Source organism: Stegodyphus dumicola, chromosome 11, assembly GCF_044657685.1.
Source record: "Stegodyphus dumicola isolate Sdum_Otavi_A_Nest chromosome 11, ASM4465768v1".
Classification (NCBI taxonomy): Eukaryota; Metazoa; Arthropoda; class Arachnida; order Araneae; family Eresidae; genus Stegodyphus; species Stegodyphus dumicola.
In genome coordinates, this window is record NC_140778.1 from 55,482,845 (window position 1) to 55,508,879 (window position 26,035).

General features: G+C 31.6%; 1 protein-coding gene across 1 annotated transcript in view; it reads left to right on the forward strand.

Annotated features, from left to right (window-relative positions):
• The window catches only part of LOC118203588 (uncharacterized), a 37,357-nt gene extending 12,821 nt beyond the window's left edge, over window positions 1-24,536 (forward strand). Inside the window, exon 2 of the mRNA XM_035375870.2 lies at window positions 13,548-24,536. The gene's annotated coding sequence lies outside the window, so the exon portion shown is untranslated. The remainder of the gene's footprint in view (window positions 1-13,547) is intronic.
• Window positions 24,537-26,035: the final 1,499 nt, after the last annotated feature.

Consider the following 26,035-nt stretch of genomic DNA (forward strand, 5'->3'; position numbering starts at 1 on the left):
TTTATATGGAACGAAACTGCTTAATCATGACAAATATTAACTGCAAAATTGGGGAAAAAGTGCAGAATCGCAGACTCCTTGCCGCGTTTTTCTGAATTGCACATACGCAGTAACCATGTACACGTCGACTTATTTTTACTTAAAAAACATCCCAGAATTGCACAAAAATGGCATTGCGCAAACTCTTCACTATATCCATGTACACTGCTTTTTTCTCATAAATTAGAAAAATTTCACGAAAATGCATAAAAATTTTGTGAATCTTTAAATTCGGTAAAAAGGATATATATGAAATTACCTGATCGCGAAAAAGTATATACCCTTTCCAAGGATGAACATTTGCACGTATAAAATAAATAAAATATCCAAAAACTTTTAAATCTAAATTATATATTATAAACGTCACCAACGAATTTATAACGCAAACATTACAAATGGTTGCAAATACTTAGTGTCAAATATTTAAATTATTTCCATGCACATTTACTTCCACTGAAACGTATACCAAATTGCTACAAACATATAATTCACAAAATAACTATCATTTAATTAAAATATAATTAAATTAAAAAACACTACTTAAAATATAAATAAGAACATCCATTAAATTAATAAAAATTAGCTTACAATCCTAATTACTTTAAACTAAATCATTGCTAATAACAATTTTCCAATAATACCATATTAGTTTATTTACTCCTTACATTTAGAACAATGCATGAAAATAATATCCTCAAATAATTAAAAATACTAACGTACCTAATCTTCTTCAGAATCTTGATTACGTGGCGGATAAACTTTTCTTGTTTCCTCCGCTAAATAAAAAGCAATTGTATGTGCGCCTGTTTCAGGATCTTTAAAATCATACTTATGGTTCACAGCAAGATGTTGAAAACCTTCATCCTCCAAACAGACATATGACTTCCAGCAATCAGATATTATTCTTGTACCAGGTAGAATATACCGCTTAATAAAACTTAATAACCAATCTTTACTTCTATCTCGCACAACCTTAAAAAAACACTTATTACTACCCCTTTCAATCCCTCTAAATACCCATTTCGAATTCACTTTAGACAGGGCCATGGGATCCAAAAATTAACCAACACTGTTTCACACAACACAAAATGAAAAAATTTCCAGATTTTTTCCAGATTTTCCCCCTTTTCCGATTAAAGAACTGTAATTCGTCCATTAATGTCACATGACATGTTTCATGATCTCTCATTTCCCTCACACAAAATAATGCGTAATCGGAACTGAGTACTTCTCACATTATTCCCAAAGTCATAGGTAGTAGTAACCTTTATCGCCTACCAAAACGTCGCCAAACTACCTGTTACCATATTCCAAAGATTAGCCATAAAGAACAATTATGATCTAAAGGGTATCAAAATTTACCAAAAAAAGCTTAATATTTATTTGTTTACTTTATTAAACATTTCTTTCAATTTAATTTGTTTAAGTTGCTTCGTTTTATGTAATAATACTTTCTCTTTAATTCTATAAACAGACATAATTTCTTCTTCAGTTACAAAGTTCTGCTGTTGAAGTCCTATAATTGCTGTGTCTAGAATACCGATTAATTTGTCAATCGAAATTTTTTCGTTTTCAATAACCTGTGTGTCTATTTCTTCACTATCGGAAGCGAATTATAATGACGAGGAATTTGATTTAAATCATATCAAAGACGGAGTACATCGAGATGAAATATACTACATTTAGTAAGAAATTATAAGCCAAATAAAATAAAAACATCTGCCCTGAAGATAGGATAGTGCTGGCAGATCAACTTCCAATTCATTGCGCACCACGGTGTTCCCCCCCCCCTTGCACACACACACGGCCGTAGAGCAGCATGAAATTGATAAACAGATTTCGGAATGGTTAGATAAAGAAAGGATTATGCCTTTATCCTTTTTTTGGAGCAATTCCATTTTTTGTTTAATGAACTTCGAAACATACTTTCGCTTTGTAGATCCTTTACGTATTAGTAAATATATATCGGAAATTCTATTTGACATAATCAAAAGTCCCATCATACATATATAGCTTCAGTAAGGGACGAGCAAGAATGGGTAAAAATTTAGAAACGGAATTGCTCCCATCGTTATGAATTTCTCTAAAGTATCAACTTCTTCAGCAACTGCAGAAACTGTTATCAAATTGTTGTTCGATTTGTTGTTGAACAGCACAAACTCTTCCTTCGATTTGTTCTTTGACAGAAGAAACTCTGTAATCTATTTGTTGTTCCACAGCCGAAACTCTCACTTCTATTTGTTCTGTGGCAGAAGAAACTTTTTCTTCAATTTTTCCAACTTTTTATTAAACCACATCTTCTAACTTATATGAAAAAGGCTAAACGTGACGGGATGAAAGCATAAGAGTAAATAACTATTTCAGGTCATTATTATAATTTATTATATAAAAATTGCTAAACATAACTGAATGGATGCCTGCATCGCTATTTAGCTACCGACTTATCATTAAAGCATAATTTCATCTTGTTGGTTTTTCAAATGTAATTTTCTATAATTAATGATGCCTTTCTTTGAAAATATTCTTAGTAAAGTGCAGAATCGCTCACTTATTTGTTTGTCGCATTTTACAAGGGTAAAAACAATTGAATTTTTGTCAATTTTCTTTTTTTTTAAGTGAAAATAGGTCGATGTGTACATAGATAAAGTCAACGGTGTCCTCAGTGCCATTTTTGTGCAATTCTAGGATTTTTTCCCTTAAGTGAAAATAGGTCGATGTGCACATGGATACCGAGTATGTGCAGTTCTTAAAAATGCGTCAAGCAGTGGGTGATTCTGCACTTTATCCAAAATTCTATTGACGACTTTTCGTCATGGGCAATTCCCAAATTGTTAAATCCATAGGATATCAAGAAAGGATTTAAAAATTAAACTAGTATGTTAATGGAGTCTTAAGAAATATAGAACTATATAAACTTACGCAATCTGAAATAAACGCATACGCTAGATTTGGCACGCTGTTAAATGGGCGCGTTTGCTAGATTTGGCGCTTTTGTGCATACATTTTCGCTGCAATTTTTTTATGGCCCTCAAATCCAAATAGTACCCTAAATTTTAGTTTTTTTTTTTTTTTTTTTTTTTTTTTTTAAGTTTAAGATATTTATTGCCATGATATACTGTAAAAGCTAAAAGCTCCACTGTCTGGAAATCTTACAGAAATACTGAATTCCAGATACATGAAAATTCCATGTAGTTGAGCGTATAAAAAAAAATGGAATTCATGTTAGAAGATTCAAATCAATGAACAAAATTTAGCTCTAAAACAATAAGAAGAATCATCTTGTATGTTACCAACATGAATCTCAAAAACCTACATTTAAAATTATATTGTTATGAATTTTGCATATATGTAAATACTTTTATTAAATTTTTTTATAAATTGTGTCATGGGTAATGTAAGACAAAAGGCCTCAACAGTGTGAAGTATTCCTAGAAAAACAAGGTTATAGTGATAAGTACATTTAACACTGAGTTAAATGGCTATCTCGCGAAATTAGTGAGATGGTTCCAAGTTGGCAGTGGTCTTGGTAGACAGTTTTTGTCTCTGAATTTGGTGACAAATCACCAAATTTGATGACACTTTAGTCTTATACGTACATAATTAGTCCAATATCTATGTTAAAAAAGTTCCCTCTGGAAACATTTTTTTGAAATAGACTGCTTACTTTATGGTTAGTTGAATGTTACATAGTCGCGCTTTTACTTTGTATATATAGAAATTCTTTCACACTTTATTTATCATCAGTTACATAAAATTTCAGTTCACTTTTTCTCAGTTGTGATATGAAAAATTTTCCCTTCAACAAATACTGTGCTTTAACTGTAACAAGGCACTTAAAAACCTGTATATATGCTCAGTTGACGCTGAATTAGAGGACTCAGTAACAAATTACTGCTCATTTGGGTGAGTGAGTGAGTGAGAGTGAGTTTATTGACTCAAAACCAAAGATGATTATAATGCTCCAAAAGCAAGGTAGGATGATCTAATTTGATGAAATCAAGACAATTTATTAGTAAATAAAAAAAAAGGTGGACAAGTGTACCAAACACAGAAAATGAAGTCATATAAAAACAAGGTAGTAGCACACAAATGGTAAAAGCACACATTAAAATACAATACACAGTCTTAAAAACAGATTACATCTCTACATATAATAAAAGAAAGAGTCTGTCTGTGTGCTTGTCTTTCGATTGCGATGCGCATAAGCTAATAGACCCATGGCTACAAAATTTGCATCTAGACAAAAGCCAGTGCACCTCGAAGCGTTTTTTTCGAAATTCGAATTAGAATTTTTTTTATTTTATGTTTTGTGACAAAATCGCGTCATTTTGAGACATAATGGGCTATAGCAAAGCGAGATTTTACTCTACACACTCCATTTTCACATCGTCATGAAATGTAGGCACTTAGCTATTTTACGAACTTAAAATAAATTTCGTGTTTCAATAAATCGATTAAATACAAATTTATTTAACAAAGGGAGCTTAACACCTTTTCAATGGGATTTTTTCTAAAAAAGTTTATTTTTAAAAATGTACATTTTATTTTTCTTTGATTTTTGGACATGTTAAACTTTCATCCTTGCGACTGCTTTTACAAAAAGAATTTGGAAAAATGATAATATTTTGTATTTTTAAAGAATATTTTAAATGAAGCTTCTGAGTACACTTCTCACATCTCACATCTTTAAAAATGTGATTTTGGCAACAATTTTCCTGTCTTATTGTTGTTGATAGATTTTTGATGAAATCGCATCATTTTGAATAGTTTCATTATTTTAGAAATATGGGTTTGGCAACAATTTTTCATCGTCTTTCTTATGTTGTTGTTTTTAAGAGATTGGCATATTTCATTGTCATTTATATATATATAATACATTTTTATTCATTTTTTTTTGATAAAGTTGTTCTGCAGAGTAAAATTCTGCACACAATTTTATGTTTTTTGAGTTGCTTTCATGTTATTTTTTGCTTATTTTACTGTTTGTAAGGTATTGAAAAGTTTTGCATGATTTTTTTTCTTCAACGGAAAGTTGGTTAATTTTTTATTAGGATAATTAATATTTGTATTAAGGGATATAGCTTATTTCATTGTAATTTTTTTGTTTTTTGTATTCTTTTATGTTATGCTCATTTCACTGTTTTAAGATATTGAAAAGTTTTGAGTGATTTTTTTAGGAAACAAAGTTCTTAACCTCCTTTATACCATTTAAGTTCTTAAGTTTTTGTAAAGAGAAGTTGGTTAATTTATTTATTAGGATAATTAATATTTGTATTAAGGGATATTGCTTATTTTGTTGTAATTTTGTTATACGTAATAACTTTTTTTTTTTATGAAGTTGTTCTGCAGAGTAAAATTCTACACATTTTTTCAATTTAACGTTTGGTGTTCCCTTCAGCCATTTTTCAGGTACATTTAAAAGCTAGATGAAGGCTGGCAACGAAGCTGCTAGTTAAGTAATAAAAGCAAGTCTCTTTAAAAAATAAAATAAATTACGGTTAACCTTTCTTCGGATTAAACGGTGGAGAGTTAAGTTGCAGCTATTAAAATATTTCTGACGAAGACTATTAAAACATGGACACTCAATTAAGGTTTGATGGACTGACAACAACAACAATATTGACTTCCCTGGCCTCATGAGACTTAGCCACATTACAGGTTCACTGCCCCTTTAAGACAAGTCGCAGAGGTTCAACCTCCGCTATTGCCCCTCCAGGAGGGTGGTGCACCATCTGGGATTCCCCAGGCAGCACCAGTCATTTGATTTGCTACCTGCCTGTCGCTCGGGCTACCCTTTTCAGTGGGTCATTATCCAGCGAATAGAGGGGGTACTGCACCCCGGCTATTAGAGTGGTACCGCTCAGGATTTGCCAGATCCCGAGGCTGGTCAATAAGTGACATTTCCCAGGGCCTTCAGAACCACCAAGTTCATAAATTTTATACCTCCCGTGGCCGAGACTACCTAAGTACTAATCCTAGCCAGTAGCTTCACACAATTCTCAATGTCGACCCCTGGGGGGGGGTATCATGGACTGACAGACAAACATTACAATTTAAACAAGCAGGCTCATTGTCAGCCTTCAAAAGGTAGTTATGTGTCACTCTGGTGTGACCAATTCTTAGGCAAGTCGAAAGAACTTTGTCCTTACAATTTCTACTAAAAACCCAATGCTCAATTCTAGGTTTTACCCTTCTCAACTTGTTGTGAAGCTCAACGTCTCTAAGTTGCTGCTATTTTTTTTGGATCTTCTCTTTGATAGCACGACAGATACCTCTAAAAGGGGCAAGGTGACTGGATAGTTCAACGGCAGATTTCACTGTTATATCTGCCACCTCGTTTCCCTTTATTCCCGCATGCCTGGGAACCCAATAGTACAGAATTTCATATCCATGACTCAAGTTTATATGAATCTTCAGAACATCCACTACTGCAGGATTCTAAGTGTTGGGAAAATCTTCTAGCACTTTCGGTGCTCTATACAAGTTTGTGTAAACTATGAACTTTTTGTGGCAGAGCTTTGAGATGTACAAAAGACTGTAATATATTGCAGTTAGTTTGGATGTTAAGAAAAAGAAAGCATGGTACAAGCATCTCCCCTCTATGTGATCTTCATTTACAAATACCATCCCAACGTGATCATTTCACTTGGATCCATTGATATATATTGTATATTAACTGCTATATTTGTGCCTGTGCTCAGTAAAGATTTATCTGTAAACTATCTAAGTAGTGCTTCTGTTCACGTGATGGTTTATAACATCATCAATCTGGATTCGGGTACTTTCCCAAGGTGGGATTTCAAAATTCTGCTCTGCTTGGGCATATATATCAGAGAGGAACGGATCCTCAATGTCAGGTCAAACTCCTAACCCTTTGCGGCGCACTATACGTTAACGTCCGAGTTTCAACAAAAAATTGTATGCAGTCTATTTAGTCCTAAAGGAGTATACAGGTGAAATTTTATAAAAGATGCACTTACCGTTTTAATTCTGTGGGTGTTCCATGAGGTGGAAGACTGCGTCGCCAGAGCTTTTAAAAGTGCGACTAAGCGAGCATTGCAGTGAAGCACGAAAATGAGTAGAAGCGTTTGTATAAGAATGAAAAAACTCTGTATTAAGGCTGTATACATGGTTTCCTGGATATACACAATATTTTTGAATATATACGGATAAATGAGATAAATATCTATATAGACAAGCCCTATATACAAAAATATTTACAAATTTTCGGAAAGAGTTAGACCTCTCCATGCCATTTATGGAAAATTAATAATAAAAAAATTAACTGCGTTTAATATTAACAATAAAGAAAAAGAATCCTATAATATATACATACACAAAAAATATCTACACAATTATTGAAAATAAACGGGAATGAGACTAAAAAACGACAGCAAAAAATTCGCGCAGGTCTAGTAAAGATGAGTCAAGCTACTAATAAAATTCTCGCCTAAAAACTACTCCTAAAAAATTAGAGATGCCAATATTAGGGCTTTCATAACACAAAACACACCTCACCCCTCAATACTGCTTTGTTTGAATTCATTCCCCCCCCCCCCCCCCCGAAAAAAAAAACAATGGAAACAGAAAATGTAAACAACGGATGTCCTCTCCTAAGCACAGATGTTCTGATTCCTAACAGCATGAGATCGCTAAAGACTCAGTGTTCCCGCTAATGGAACACTCGGTTTTATTCAATGATTCTGCATATGGTTTTTGTATGAAAGATTAAAATAAATATAGAACAAAAAATTTGGAGTACAATGAGCAAAATTGTGCCTAATTTTTTTTTTCCAAATAAAATTTTGTTTATCATTAAAAAAATAGAGAAAATTACTTGAAAAAAAAGTGGATTTTAATAACACATAGTAAATGAAAATTCTGTGTCTCCTTGTGATATGCTGCTATCTACTGTTTAAAAAGAAAAGTTCAAAGTATATTATAAAGGCATTTTTATCTATTTACGGTTGAATTTAAAGGTTTCAGAAGCGATTGAATTTGGGTGTTCCATGTAGTGGAACACTGAGCCACAAAGGGTTAAAGGAAAGGAAGGCATGCAGGATGGACATCCTTCAAATAAAGTGTTACACACATTATCAAGTAAGCACAGCATATTAGGATGTTCAGGTTGCGATAGACAATTAAAATATTGCAAAAGGGACAATTGCTCACGCCTCAGATAAAGTGATGGTTCATTAGAGTCAATATAAAGGTTCTGGACAGGAGATGTCCTGAAGGCTCCAGAACAAATCTGCAGAGCTTGATGATGAACATGATCACGTTTTAGCAACACTAAAGGGATCCGTAAATAACTGAGACTAGTGTAGACCAGACAAGCACTCTGTAAATGCAAAGCATAGAGCAATCCTCTGTACCACAGGAGGTGTTCGCCAGTACTTTAAAAATATTTAATGTTTTTAAACAGTTCTCAGATTTAAGACATGAGAAAGAAATAGAGACCTCGCTTTCTACAAAAGTGCACACACACACACACACACTGCTTTGAAAACGCAAATCCTTGTCTGTTTGCCCATTCCTGGGTCCTGTTCAAAGCAATCTGGAGCTGCCTTTCTACATGTCTCATATCTGCACCTCGGCAGCTAATTTGTAGGTCATCAACATATAAAGCTCCTGGAATGGTGGGAGGATGTTCTTTTAATACAGAGTTTACTTTTAGGTTGAATTTAGTGTTACACTAAGCCCGTAGCCTTGAGGCACACACTCTTCTTGTTCAAAAACATTCAACAAAACAGAGCCAATTATTACTTGAAAAGCTCTAGCGTTAAAAAAATTCTGAATGAAAATTGGTAGGTTGCTGCTCAATCCACTCCCTGTGAAGATCCTGAAGTATGCCATATCTCCATGCCTTATAAGCTTTTTCAATGTCAAAATAAATAAATATATATATAAATAAAAAATAGAGACAAGATGGTTTCTTCTAACAAAAGCTTTTGGAATGGATGTCTCCAAAAGGAGCATGTTATCTATGGTTGTTCTTCCGTTTAAAAAAAACCGTTTTGATAAGGCAATGTAACATTATTCTTTTAAGTAAGTAGTAAACTAGGCGGCTGTTTACTGCTTTCTCAAACAGCTTGCAAACACAACTCGTAAGGGCAATTGGCTGATAGTTGGAGGGATTCCTTGGGTCTTTCCCTGGCTTAGGAATAGGAATCACAACAGTTCTTCTCCATGCACTGGAAAAATTTCCCTCCTTCTACACTATTTTAAAGAGCAAGAAGGGCAGTCAGTGACTTATTAGGCAGATGCTTCAGCATTTTGTAATTCACGCCCTCAAGACCTACGTGTCTGTAAGAAAGCCCTCTAACTCAAACGTAGTAAAATCTGTATTATAAGGCTCACAGTTGGGAGAGGTAAAAGCAGTCAGATTTCTCTCAAAACGCTGCTTGATAGAAAGAAATGCAGGTGAATAATTTCTGCTGGAAGAAACTGCGGCAAATGTCTCTGATAATATTCGCAATTTCTTCTCTAGATCTAATCACTCGGCCATCTTTTTCCAAAAAGGAAAGTGAGTGGTCTTTATATATTCCATATGCTTTTCTAACTCTTTCCCAAACTCACTTATTAGACATAGAGAGTGTTATTGAATACACATAACGAAATCCATGAAACCATCTGGCTGTGCCATCTTACTTTTCGTGCATTTGCTTTGTCTCTTTTAAAAGCTATAAGGTTTTGCAAAGTAGGGTTCTACGAAAAATTCCCCATGCTTTTCTCTGTTTTTTCAGTACTTCACCACAGTTACGATTCCACCATGGTTTAGAATACCGTGTATTTTTCCTGATACGTAACATTTTTCCTGATTTCTAGGAATGGATAGCGTAACTGCCTGAATTATAACATTAGTAACCAATTCCGATGCATCTTCGATCTGCACATCTACCATTTCCTCTGTGAGCACTGCAGTGGAAGAGAAGAGTTTCCATTCACCCATATCCATTATAAGATGAGGGGATCTCGACATGGCTTTTGCTCCTCCTCGTATGAGAGATTCAAAAATGGGATAATAATCGCTGTTGTAAAGATCATTCCTGACACTAAAAGTTCAAAATGGCAACGGAGATGGTGAACAAATGGCAAGATAAACAGCGTGAAACGTCCTTGTAGGTTCATGGAAGTATGTGTCCTGCCCATTATTCAGGAGACAAAGGCAATGATCTTGGATCATCTGTTCAATTTGTCTTCCTAGAGAATTGGTGTTTTTTACTTCCTCACAGCAGACTGTGGACGTTAAAATTAAAATCCCCTGTTGTGATAAAGTGCTCAGGCAGCTGCTTTATGAGGTCATTTAAATGCTGTTGATCAACATACTCATTTGGAGGCAAGTAAAGAGAAATGACTGAAACCACAATATGCAAATTTACCCATATAGCGACAACTTGAAGGGATGTCATCAAAGGAAGTGTATCTGATGGAAAGTGATATGAGGTGAGGAGACCTACACCTCCTCTGGCACGTTCACATGGAAGATTATCTTTCCCGACAAATGAAAAACCTCCGAAGTTTTGCTTGTTGTTCTGGTTTCATGTTTGTGTCCTGTATTGCCAAGCAAACAAGACGATTTTTTTGATGTCAAGTTAATTTCGGTGGAAGTCGCGACAGTTCCATGAGACGGCGGTGGCCATTATGCTTTATAATTGTTCTTTCTGTGCTGCATTTTTGTTTTTTGTGAAAGTAGATGCTTGGGAACATCTAGCCCGTCCTGTACTTGCATACTATTTGAATCTAAAGATTCAGCTAGTATGCAAGATAGTATTCAGATAGTATGAATCTAACACTATCTGAATCTAAAGATTCGGATAGTGTTAGATTCAGATAGTAGAAGCCTTAGCAATAGCAGATTCAGATACCATATCATCAAATGAGCTAAGGCTTCTATTTTTGTTAACTGTTTTTGGGTTTACTTTGGATTGCTATTTCTTTTTTGTGTACAACATGTTTGCACAACAAGACACTCTGATATTTGAAGATATTGTAAATCTACCATAAGTAGAACAAGAACTATGGAAAAGAGCTATGGACGAGGAAATGAAATCTATGGAAGATAACGACGTCTGGGAACTATAAAGTTTACCCCCTGATAAAAGAGCTATTTCCTGCAAATGGGTTCTACGTAAAAAATGAGATTCAACTTACAAAGCCAGGCTTGTTGCTCGTGGCTTTATGCAAAAGGAAGGCACAGATTATACACACACGTTTTCTCCAGTGATTAGTATGTGCTCTTTATGTTTAATCCTGGTAATTACCAATAATGAAGGTTTGCAGACTTTTACTTTAGATGTCAAGACAGCTTTCTTGAACGGTAAGTTAGATGAAATCATCTACATAGACCAGCCAAAAGGATATGATGATATGAGTGGTAAGAAATGTAAACTTTAAAGAGTTTATATGGTCTTAAACAGTCTCCTCGTCAATGGTATCAGAAATTTCTTAATTTTGTTATTAAATTAGATTTTAAGCAATTGGACTCTGAACCATGTATTTTTATCATAAATTTAAATTGTAAGAAAGTAATTATGGCTGTTTATGTAGATGACTTATTAATTGCAGGTTCAGATGTAAAAGAAACAAATATTATAATATCATTGTTGTCTAGTGAATTTCAAATGTCAGAATCCGAAAGGGTCTCAGAATTTTTGGGCATTAGACTGAAATTTGAGCCTGATTGTTTATATTTAGATCAGAAACCATATATTGAAAAATTACTCGATAAATTTAAAATGTCTGATTGTAAAACAGCCCAAACTCCCATTGAACCAAAATCTACAGCAGCTGATTTTCAGAAAGGAAATGCATTTAATGGCCCATACAAAGAATTAATTGGATCTTTACTTTACTTAGCATATATTACAAGGCCAGATATTTTATTTGCAGTAAATTGCTTAAGCCAACTGCAGGAGCATAAGCTACTGATGTTGCCTGGTGTGCTCTAAAGAGAATTTTTAGGTACTTGAAAAACACCTTAAATTTAAAATTGATATACAAAAAGGGTGATTTGGAAATGGAAAACGTTTGTTTGTATGTAGATGCAGATTGGGGGGGGGGGAGAAACTCAAAAATATAAATAGGAAATCAAAAAAAATAAAAAATAAATAGGAAATCAATTACTGGTTACTTTATAATGTTTTTAACTGTCCTATTATGTGGTGCTGTAACAAGCAAAAGTGTATTGCACTTTCATCAACAGAAGCTGAAATAATTGCTTTATGTAAAGGTATTCAAGATGTTTTATGGATAAAAAATGTAGTAAATGAAATTTCCAGTGTTAAAGTTGTTTATATTTTTGAAGATAACCAGTCATGTATCAAAAGTATTGTTAATGAAAACTTTACAGATTGAAACATATAGATATAAAATTAAAGTTTACTCATAAGACTGTTAAGGAAAATAATATTAGAATTGAATATGTACAATCAGGTTTACAAATTGCAGACATGTTAACTAAGGCTTTGTCTGAAACAAAATTCTGTGAACTGTTATCATTGAGCTGTTTAAGAATTGTGTAATTCTTTTATCTTTTGTATAATGTGCGATTAAGGGGGAGTGTTGAGATATCTCTAATCTCCTTCTTACTGGTTAAAAGGAAGTATAGCTTTCTGTCACGTCCAATACATTCATTAGTTTTTGGTCAGGTCCAAATTCTTCTGAAACTTAATCCCATTCTTTATGTTATTTTTGATTAGTTATTTATTGTGTCTTGTTTATGATTTGTTAAACCATGATCTGTTGTAAAGTTATATATATGACCTCTGTAACCGCTTATTGTTGCTTGTGCTTGTATTTGTTTGTGCTTATCTCTGCTTGTTTGTATTTCTTTGCATGTAACTCTGCGTGTATCTCTGCATATCTCAGTAATAAATATTTGTTTTGCGAACCGCGACATTTTCTATGTTTAACAGATCTCAAATCATGTAATAACTGCTGGTATTTCTGTCTGTGTTGTCTCCTTCAGCTTGCAGGTCATCACTGTTTAAATCTGCTCTCTCACATGCAATTATCTTCAGAACCGTAAGGACCATTAGATATCCCCATTTTCTTGAAGACCTTTCATATTATTGCTTCACGAATTAGAGTCTATTTACTAGCAATTTAATTAAGTAAAGGAAATCAACCATTACATACAGCATTACATTAAACTAATTTTAAAATTCAAAGGCTCTTGCATTTTGAACACCATGAAGAAATTGAAAATTACGTGGCTACTTTAAAAATTTTCGGAAACTTGTGCTAAAATGCTTATGGGAATCATTTGAAAAATATGAGTAAATATGTCATATAATTAAGAGACACGACTGGGGATAACATTAATGTACAAACCTGTTTGAAACCTAGCTGTTATTTATGTTTACCTTGTACATAAATATATTAATTTTATTGTAATCTAAATTTTATTAGACTCAGTGTAAGTTATTAGTTTAATTATTAACTAGAATTTTTATATAGTGAAAAGAATTATGAATATAATTCATTAGAATGATTTTTTCTTTCAGCATTCATCTGTAGATGATACTTAACCCACCCTAAAGTTTTCAACACTTGTTTGCAGTGGCAAAATTCTGACCCTGAAACTGAACTGAACGCATAAACTGATTCTTAGCCTCAGCTGGAACATGTACGAGTATGATGAGTCCATTAATGCAATCTGAACATATGCTTTTGAATATTTATTTGGCCAAGCTGATATAAACATGCAAAATATAAAACTTTGTGATATGAAGATTTGACGAGTCAGTCACCCAGAGACATGCAAGTTATCAGGAGGTATTTTGTTACTATTGCATGTTGAGCAATATGGCACAAAATTCAGCACAGGATCTTTATATGATAAAAAAATAAAAAATTCTTAAAGTAAAAAAAATATTCTTGTTATTTGTAATTCCTTTTGCTTATTCTAATTGTTTTTAGTCTGTTTAGAAATACATATGCTTAATTTCCACGCAAAGTTGTCTGTGATTTCATTAAATATACTGGAACTGATTTTTCACACTTTGCAGTGAAACTTAATAAATCTTAAATATAATTATTCAGTGTTATAGGATTTCATTGCAAAATTCTAATGCACTGTGATTGATGCATTTCCAAATTTAACAAAATGATTAAAAATATGTATACATATTCGAATAATTTCCTGACATTAATTTTTGGCTTAATAGCAATTGTGTTTAACCATTTGATCACCTAATGAATGGGAAAGGAGTTTATAACCAAGAACAACAGAAAATATTTCTTTTATTTATTTTTGAGTTTCATCCTACTCTTTTCAAAGCTGTCTGCATTTGACCACAATATTTTAAAGAACATTTTTCTGTCTCTTAAAAATTAAACTTTTTTTTTCTCCGATTAATCGGATGCTAGATGTAATTACAAAAGAAAGTGGTAGATGTGGTTATGTGTCTTGTTCAGAATGAATACTTCAGTAAAAGTACTTCAGAATGAGTAGTTATGCAGTGATGTCACTGCAAATAAAAGGAATGAATGATTAATTAATAATTTTCACTTTAATGTTTTTTATTTCCGTTTTTATTAAGTCTTGATTATTTTAAATCATATGCAGAATTTTCTAATGTAAAATGCCTAAAACAGAATTGTCCATTGCTACCGAAACTTTTTGAATTCATTTGGAATGGGTTGCAACAGATTCGAAGTTTTTTTTGCAAACAAAATCAGCAGTTTTATACTTTTTGTGTAATCTGAAATTAATGGGGTAAATCTAATTTATAATTTTTTTATTTGTAAATTTTTCTATAAATTTTACATTTAATAAAATATTTAACTTTTTCAAGTTATGTTTATTGTTAGGGATGCCATTCATATCACAAGTTAGATATTGCACAAACATTTCTGCTTGGCATAAAATGTCGAGCTAATTAAAAAAATATGCTAAATGTACATACAGGGTGTTTATAAAATCCCGGACCCAATTTGATGTTTAATAACTCATAAAATAGTGAAGATATAAACAAACTTATGGCATTTATTGATGGAACAACTTGTATATTTTCCTTTTCAGGTTGTTGAGCGTGTCAGAGAGACATTTTTACACAATCCTAGAAGATCTGCGAAATGAGCGGCAAGAGAATTGGATATGCCGATTTCGACAGTGTACAAGGTTATTATGAGAAGACTGCATGATACAAAGTTGAAATTGCTGAAGTTTAGGAACTGGACGATAGGCCTAAGAGATAGGCCTTTGCAACAGATATGCTAAGGAGGATAGAAGATGATGTTGAATTTCTGAAGGGCATAATGTTCTCCGACGAAGCATCCTTTCATCTTTCTGGCATTGTTAATCGCCATAATGTGCGCATATGGGGATCTGAAAATCTTAGTGAATACTGTGAGGCGCAAAGGGATTCCCCAAAGGTTAATGTGTGGTGTGAACTAATGCACGACCGAGTCATTGGGCCTTTCTTTTTTACAGAAAAGACGATCTCATCTGTCGTATACTTAGACATGTTGCAAAACTTCGTATTTCCACAACTGGAGCTTTAGCCACTTCTCTTTTTGCAACAAGATGGTGCACCACCTCATTGGGGTACCATCGTTCGTAGTTGTTTGAATGACCATTTTACAGGAAGATGGATTGGGCAAGGAGGTCCAATTCCTTAATCACCCAGATCACCTGGTATAACGCCGCTGGACTTTTTTCTTTGGGGATTTGTAAAGGACAACATTTACAGGAGGAGAGTGTCAAACATTGATGACCTAAAAGCCAGAATTACAACTGCAATAGCATCTGTCGATGCCGACATGCTTGGTGGAACCTGGCGTGAAATTGAATATCGACTTGATATTCTCTGTGCGACGAAGGGGGCACACGTGAAAGTTCATTGACAAGGGTCATGAAACTTTTTGAGTCTATCTAACCATTTATGTTATTAATTTTAATCTGTCTTTATTATTTTATGAGTTATTAAACATCAAAATGAGTCCGGGACGTTATAAACACCCCATATTTTAATACCCATTCATTTTTTTCTATTCATCAAGAGCTGCATTTAATCTCAGTATTTTAAATTCTAGTTTTACATTAATTTAGTAAAAAAAAGATGCAGAATAAAAAAAAGTAGCCAAGCAAAAAAAATGGATTATATTGAATTCCTAGAATTAAAATTAGATGTCTTCTAACTTGCATTTTATAAAATGCATATAACTTAATGCCTTGTCAAAATTCAAAGACTTCTAAAGCATAGCTGAAATATCTACTGATACAAAAATATTTTTAGACATTACAGGGCAGTTTTCAAATTAAGGCCTCTTGGTGATTCATGTTCGGGTTTTAAAAAGCATCAGACAGTAGGCTGCTGTTCCTGAGGTGCTAAAAAAATAGTTATGTCTACTCGTCCAATTTTATTCCGGTTAGCTCATACGCCGTAGAAACACTAAATGACGTACTAGTTGCGCAGAGACGCATTTATAATTTCTGCGCTTTCGGACCAGTCGTGAAGAAATGTATCTTTACATTTATGTTGATTATAGAAGAGTTATTTGTTTTTCCATGTAAAGCTAGAATGACAAAGAGAAGGTTTTTGTTATTTCATTTATTAAATAATAGCTGTCATTCTTCAATTGATATTTAAAAATTTCTACAAAATAAAAAACTATAAATATATCTGAGTATAGTTCTTATTTTAAATTCCTAATAATTGACCATTTTATACAGATACAGAGTTTACACAAATAATGAGAATTCCTTGAAATTCTAATCAACAAATTAACATAAATCATGCATGCAAGCAGTAAACTCACATTCTTCTGAAACGAAATTAAAAAGCAAAATAATCTTAAAACTTTTTGTAACATTTTGATCATGTGTAGCTAAATATTTTTATAAAATTTCATATAGAAGCATTATATATATAAGGAGAGCGAGTGTTCAGGGAGTTTGATAAGAGGAGTTTTCTGAAAAGCTGTTAACAAACCACCCCGCTCTTTAAAAAAACAGAAGTTTACAACTATTTTTTTATCATAATTTTGGTTCTTGAGCAAAATTATGTATGCAGTTTGCTTTAAACTTTTAGACAGAATTAAATTTTAATATAAAGGCATGAAAAATTTTGACCTTTTTGATATAATATTGTGTACTTAATTTGTAAAAAATACAGTTGACTCTCTCAACTTCTAATTAATATTTAATATTGAAAAGCAGGAGGGGGAATAATACAAAATTATAATAAAAATATCTCTAGGTATTTCTTTATAAATATATATGACTGTCTACAGACTCTGAATATATAATCTAATTGCTTAAATGGCTTATGCAGTAGTATTTGTTTTATTATCATATCCTGCCCCCGTAAGTTAAAAAGTAAGATATTGTACGGGAACACAGAAAGTCAGTTTTACCTCCAAATATGTTTGATGATATTGAAGTATGATGAGAGGTGATTATTTTTGGCAGAAAAATTATAATATTATGAATATTTTTTAAGCAAAATCTTTTCCTTTAAAAAATATATCTTTATTCAAAACTATTCAAGCAATAGATAGCAGCATTATGTTTTATCATTTATGTGAGCTTTGTCAAAAGAACTGATAGATATAGGATCAGAGCACCTAATTTCTTGTGTAAGAACTTTATTTTGAATGTCCCTTTTTTCTTTCTGTTTCCCTGTAAAATTTTACCTTTATACTACTTAGAGATATGAAGTCTAAAATACTTGGCTTAAATGCAGTTTTTAATGAAAAATCTAAATATGGAAGTCCGAGAGATATTTGTATATGGATAGAGTAAAATATTAGTAAATTATACATAGGTACATTATTAATGTAACATAATGTATTTAAAAATATTCAGTTTAATGCAAAAATGTGGATCAATTTAATGACATTAATTTTATGTGTCTGACTTATGTTGGATGTTTGAAGTAAACATTTCAAAAAAAAAAAAAAAAAAAATTTAACCTTTTCATCAACTTATCTTACACTTGATCTTCATTATAAAGTAATGTCACAAGCCAAACATCCTGTCCGACTCATGACATCTGATCACTACTGGCGTATCTACCAAACACGTTGTGATATTTCTTTGGCAATGTGAAGCAACTCCATTGATAGAACACAGAAAAATCTTAATTTAGCACTCAAAATGGCGACATGCAAAACAAGAAAAAGAAACGAATTCCAATACTTAAAAATAAATTACATTCTTCCTGCGAGAGTCGCATGTGGCACACGAGCCTGCGTTTCAAACATTGCCATTCACATATACTTTAATGTTCATCTAATTAACTTACTTATTCTAAACTACAAGATTTTAATAATATTTAAAGCTGTTACAACCTGTACCCCAACAGAGAGATTTTTCCGAAGGGAAAAGTTCTGTAAAATTTGAAAGTTTATAAGCTGAGCTTGCTCAAATGCTTAAAGAGAAAAGGTAACTTCTCTCCTAAGTTTGCAAATTTCAGGCGAAACATTTTAAGTTTTAAACAAATACTTTTACACCACATTTGAATAGAAAAAATGGAGAACGTTCAAATACATCAGTAGAGCATACATTAAACAATAAAATAAATTCTAAACGTGGTTACATACACTAAGAGTTATTATATTACTTAATTCTACTCAGAACATCTAGGTTCTTGTGCAAAGGTCCTTTGCGAAGAATGACCTTAAAATTATAAGGTTCTAATGAGAATGCCCAGCACATCAATCTAGAGTTACATTTGGCGTTGGATTGTAGCCAGACCAAAGGGTTATGATCAGTTTGAATCAAGAATTCTTGCTGATCATCCAGATAAAAATGCAGTTTCTTGATAGCATAGATGATAGCAGCGCACTCCTTTTCAGAAGTACAATAATTCTTTTCGAATTTAGTAAACTTTTTGCTTATATACAAGATAGGATGTTCATCATCTAATTGGCATACTACTATACCTATGCCATTGTTTGAAGCATTGGTTTGTATAACAAACCTTTTATCAAAGTCGGGAGCATACAGAATTTGTTTCTTGCATAGCAACTCTTTTAAATTTTTAAAAGCTTTGTCACATATTTCAGACCATTTTATATTTCCTTTTTTTGTTACCCTCTTCAAAGCGTCCGTGAGGGGTGAAGCAATTTCCAAAAATCTCGGTATGTACTGGTGATAATACCCTACTAGTCCTAAGAAAGCACGTACTTCTGTTTTGGGTTTTAGGTGTAGGATACTCCTTTACAACCATGATCTTTACATTTTTTAATACAAAGGGTAAATGTAGAGGCCTGAAACTTCCAAAACTAGTTACAAATGTTGCATATCTTTGGTTTCTTTTTGTTAATGAAATTTGCCAGTAGCCTCTAGATAAATCTAATAGGGTAATATATTTTGGTTTTGCTACAGTTTCGATACGTTCTTGAATATTAGGCAAAGGATAGTATTCAGTTTTAGTAACAGCATTGAGTTTACGATAATCAGTACAAGGCCGAGGATCCTTTGATGAAGATTCTATCAAAATCATGGGAGATGTATAGTCCGATTCTCCCGGCTCTCTAATTTTAAGATCCAGCATTTTCTGGATTTCCTTTTTGAGAATTTCAGTCTGTTGCGGTGACAGTCTGTATGGCTTTATTTGTGTTGGTTCGTTATATAATAGCTCAATATCATGACAAACTAAGTTTGCTAGTACAGGATTATTTGAAAAACAACCAGAATATTTCCATAAAACCTTTCGTAAATCTTTTATTTGCTCGGGTTTCAACCTTTTCGCAAGTTTATTCTCCTCTATGATGTCCGAGAAATTTAATATACTTGATGAGGATGGAAGGTAAATGAGGAATGTCCATTTCTAAGTCCTCTTCCACTTCAGTTATCATATTAATCATTTCTGGTCTTTTGTAATGTTGTTTAAGCATGTTAATGTGATATACTTGATTTGGCTCATTTTGTTCCTCGAAACTTTCAATATAATCGGCTCTTTTAACCATCTTCATCTGTGATCCATATTTCTCGCACTTCATTAAAGAAGCAATTAGCGAGGTTTCCTCCAAAAATTTAAAATAAATTTTCTCCGACCCTTGTAACAATTTGTAAACAAATCTTTGATTAGGAAAGCCAGGCTGGTCAAAATAAGGTCTCAAAGGACAATTTTTTGATTCCGATACCAATAATTCTTGGTACTTACCAATAACAACATTCATCTTAGACATCTTTGATGGAATTCGAAGATATGAATTAAATTTTAAAATGGCGCGGAAATGCACAAATTTTCAGTAACCAATCAGGGAGCTGATTACAGCTTGTTAATGCACAAATATTCTATAACCAATCAGAGAGCTTATTACATCATGTCTAGAATTAAAATTATTTAAAAATTCATACATAATAAAATCATTTTTAAAAAAATGCAAAATTAAATTGTATTTTAATATTTAACAGCCATAAATAATGTTTAAAGCATTAGATTAAATTTATACATATTAAAACCAATTACTTTTAAAGTAAGGTGACGTCATTGATTACATCATCCACAGCATAAAATATGATAAACAATAAAATTTTTATTTCAAATAAAAATGCAAAGTTAAATTGATTTTTAATATTTAGAAGCCATAAATAAAATTTAAAACATGGAATTTATGCACAATAAAACACATTATTTTTTAAATAAAATGACAACAAAGTATTGGTTACCATAAATAACTTATCCAGCAATGGGTTTACCATAAGTTGTATTACTCGCCAAAAGAAAAATCGCCAAAATCCATGCAACTGTCTACCAAAGTAGCACCCTGCTTTTACGTCTTCAAAATTTAAGCACTTTTTAAGGAACCATAATGTAAAACAATTATTAACTACTGCAAATAGACCCCAAACTAACAGTAAAATTGAACATGTTAAACAAACGATTATAACTAGGTTAAAATATAAGCTAAATTCTTATCAAGGTAATATTGCGTGGACAAAATGATTACCCCACATAACTGAAGAATATAATAACACCCTTTATTCTGTAACAAAATTCCCACCATTATACTTAATGTACGGAAAATTACCTTATGATTCCTTAATTCAAAGTCGAGAATTATATCCGATACAAGAAGCTAGAAAAATAGCTCAAAAAGATCTGATAATTATCATAATGCAAATAAAGAAAGCTATGATACTCTTTATACACCTCGTAATTTTAAAATAGGTGATTTAGTAATGTATGAAAAATTTTAATATCATAATGCACGTAAACTTTCTCCTCCATTTTCAGGACCTTACAAAATTCTAAAACAATATTCTGAAGTTACTATGAAATTGATAAACCTAATCCTCTAACTAAAATCAGAAATTGTTCATTCAACTAGACTAAGACCTTTGAATTCAGCAAGTGAATTTAAATTAACTGTTAGAACCAGTAGAATTCCTAATGTCTGCCCAAAATTAATTTAATTTTTCAAAATTCCCTATTAAAAGTTTTCCTGATTATGACCTTTTAATACCTGATTTAGATCTAAACCTTAACTACGACAAATTCTTTTCCCGATCTTGACCTTTTGTACTTTTCACATAATTTTAGAAAACAAACATTTTCTTTCTTACATTATTTTGTAACATTTTTTTCCCCTTTATTTCTTCTTTTTGTAAGATAATATTCATTTCTAGTTTTGTAGGATTTTGTATTTTTACAAAAACACATTGCTACAATGTACAATGTCAAAAACCAGTTACCTTTTATTAGACAACAGAGGTTTTTGATATTTTGTACCTAGCACCCCCCAACCATCAGCGAACTAGTCACGCTGATCTATTGGAGAGGAAATGCCAAAGAATTTTATTCAAGGTGTTATTGTCTTATTAAATATTATATTATATTCTTAGAGATTTATATTGAACAGTTTTCTTAAGGTATTATATCAAAATGTTTTATATTAAATTTTTAAATTATTTTAAAATATGTCAATGTATTGTTAATTTACCTACGATGAGAAAAATGAACGCACGTAATACATTATGCATAAATTGTGTATCTTCTAAGTTTTATATGAAAAAATGTTCCCCGCATAATTTTTAAATATCTTCTATTCAAAAATTATATATGAAACCATATTCATTGGAACAAGTGCATAATATCTGTGAGCTTATCTTTATCTTGTGGACTTACTGGCATCAGGAAACTTCAATCAATATTTTCACTCGATGAATAGGACTGTTCAATGAACATTTTGAGAAAAATTGAGGTTTTCTCTGATTGTAATTTATTATTTATTCTTCTTCTTCTATATATTATTGTCTCATAGTTCTAAATTTAGTTATAAATTATATGTTCATTTATGAATCATTGTAAAATTATATAATTAAAAAAATTTCTAATTATATGAGAAAGATCATGATTTATGAAAGTGCATGGTTAAAGCCTGTAAGCTATGTCCTGGATGTCTTTCTTCATGTCTTTTCTCATACTTCTTGCTTCACTAATCTACTAATGCTTAACTTGCCCGGCCTCTTGTTTTTGAGGGGGGGGGGGAAGATGTAAAAAGCACGAGTCTTTGCTCTATGTGAACACGCAACCTTTAATTAACTTTCTGCAGTTTCAGGATCTTCCTCCTAGACCAGTATTTTCGAGAACATTCCAACCTATTACATAACCACTTCTATAAACAGAGAACTTGCGTCATTTTGCGCCAGAGAGATCTCTTTCTCTCTCTGCTGCTAAGATTTGTGCCGCTGCAATTCTGTCTTTTTTTTTTTTTTTTTTTTTTTTTTTTGTTAGAATACTATGATGTATTGAAATTAATTTATTTAGTAAACAATGATAATATGCCTGTGAATTGAATAAAGATGTGAAATCAAAACAATTAACTTCTGTATCGTCCTTGGATTGAAAAGCTTCACTCGTGTGCCTGACTGCCAAAATATCACACACATATATTAGGCAAGAGTTTCTAAATTACATTGGTTTTCTACTTTTAATTGACTTTTAATTAATTTAATTAATTTTAACTGTAGTAATTTACTTGCTATTTTCTTAAAATTCCACTGTTTAATTCTTCCCCCCCCTTTTTTTTTTTTTATAATTCACAACGTTTGATTTTACTATTGGTTTTGAATTTTAATTTTATCTTTGCCTACATGGATGATGAAACACGAATTGAGTAATTGAAGAGTTGGATTTGGGGGCAACTTCCCCTTGATAAGTCTGTCCCCTACCTGCTCAACAATTATTAACTTATGCAATTTTAAGAATAATAAATTTAATTTTTTGGAATAATATCTTTTTTATGGTTTTAGATAAATGCAATTAATTTACATATGCCTTTAGAATTTAAATGATATTGTAAATTAGTTCGCCAGAATAATGATTATTTTTATTTTTATTTGTTTGAAATTAAAATTTCGTAATTAAAATTAAAATTTTAATTTTATATTTGCTTTTTTATTATATTATTAAAAGTAAGCACTGCTTTTTTATATGTTAAAAAGGGGAAAAAACCAAATATATTATTTTCACTAAAATTGAAATAAGGAATTGTTTATCTGATAGATCAATAGATATCGTACAGTATGAAATGAAGCCAATTATTCCTTACCTTTAAATCAGGAGTTATTGCTATCTTTTATGTGGATGATCCAGTAAAGTATGGCCTTAATTTATTTTATATTGTGTAATTTATTTTATGCTGTTTATTTTGTATTGTGTTTATACTTACTTCTGTAAGCATCATGGGATAATGAGTGGTACATGGAGAACTTCTTGTTTCTTTCAGTAAAATATATAGATAGATAGATAGATATTGATACGGGTCCATGCTTATAGGTTTGGTAAGTTGAAATAACCCAATAAAAGTAGAATTGTTAGCATCAAATGCGTTATTTCTATCGCGAAACACTCGAGGTTTTTGCAAATCTTAAGAAATTAAAATATCCATTACGTACACTTCCAAAATCTATTGGAGAGGAAATGCCAAAGAATTTTATTCAAGGTGTTATTGTCTTATTAAATATTACATTATATTCTTAGAGATTTATATTGAACTGTTTTCTTAAGGTATTATATCAAAATGTTTTATATTAAATTTTTAAATTATTTTAAAATATGTCAATGTATTGTTAATTTACGTACGATGAGAAGAATGAACGCACTTAATACATTATGCATAAATTTTGTATCTTCTAAGTTTTATATGCAAAAATGTTCCCCGCAAAATTTTTAAACATCTTCTATTTAAAACTTATTATGGAACCATATTCATTGAAAGAAGTGCATAATATCTGTGAGCATATCTTTATCTTGTAGACTTACTGGCATCAGGAAACTTCAATCAATATTTTCACTCGATGAATAGGACTGTTCAATGAACATTTTGAGAAAAATTGAGGTTTTCTCTGATTGTAATTTATTATTTATTATTATTCTTCTATATATTATCGTCTCATAGTTCTAAATTTAGTTATAGATTATATGTTTATTTATGAATCATTGTAAAATTATATAATTAAAAAAATTTCTAATTTTATGAGAAAGATCATGATTTATGAAAGTTCATAATTAAAGCCTGTAAGCTATGTCCTGGATGTCTTTCTTCATGTCTTTTCTCATACATCTTGCTTCACTAATCTACTAATGCTTTACTTGCCCGGCTACTTGTTTTTGAGGGGGGGATGTAAAAAGCACGAGTCTTTGCTTTATGTGAACACGCAACCTTTAACTAACTTTCTGCAGTTTCAGGATCTTCCCCCTAGACCAATATTTTTGAGAACATTCCAGCCTATTACATAATCACTTCTATAAATAGGGAACTGGCGCGAAATGGCGCCAGAGAGATCGCTTTCTCTCTCTGCTGCTAAGATCTGTGCCGCTGCACTTCTGTCTTTTTTTTTTTTTTTTTTTTTTGTTGTTGTTAGAATACTATGACGCATTGAAATTAATTTATTTAGTAAACAATGGTAATATGCCTGTGAATTGAATAAAGATGTGGAATCAAATCAATTAACTTCTGTGTCGTCCTTGGATTGAAAAGCTTCACTCGTGTGCCTGACTGCCAAAATATCACACACATATATTAGGCAAGAGTTTCTAAATTACATTGGTTTTCTACTCTTAATTGACTTTTAATTAATTTAATTAATTTTAACTGTAGTCATTTACTTGCTATTTTCTTAAAATTCCACTGTTTAATTCCTTTTTTATATATATATATATATATTTCACAACATTTGATTTTACTTTTGGTTTTGAATTTTAATTTTATCCTTGCCTACATGGATGATGAAACACGAATTGAGTAATTGAAGAGTTAGATTTGGGGGCAACTTCCCCTAAGTCTGTCCCCTACCTGCTCAACAATTATTAACTTATGCAATTTTAAGAATAATAAATTTAATTTTTTGGAATAATATCTTTTTTATGGTTTTAGATAAATGCAATTAATTTACATATGCCTTTAGAATTTAAATGATATTGTAAATTAGTTCGCCAGAATAATGATTATTTTTATTTTTATTTGTTTGAAATTAAAATTTCGTAATTATAATTTAAATTTTAATTTTATATTTGCTTTTTTATCATATTATTAAAAGTAAGCACTGCTTTTTTGTATGTGAATAAGGGGGGAAAACCAAATATATTATTTTCACTAAAATTGAAATAAGGAATTGTTTATCTGATAGATCAATAGATATCGTACAGTATGAAATGAAGCCAATTATTCCTTACCTTTAAATCAGGAGTTATTGCTATCTTTTATGTGGATGATCCAGCAAAGTATGGCCTTAATTTATTTTATATTGTGTAATTTATTTTATGCTGTTTATTTTGTATTGTGTTTATACTTACTTCTGTAAGCATCATGGGATAATGAGTGGTACATGGAGAACTTATTGTTTCTTTCAGTAAAATATATATATAGATAGATAGATATTGATACGGGTCCATGCTTATAGGTTTGGTAAGTTGAAATAACCCAATAAAAGTAGAATCGTTAGCATCAAATGCGTTATTTCTATCGCGAAACACTCGAGTTTTTCACAAATCTTAAGAAATTAAAATATCCATTATGTACACTTCCAAAG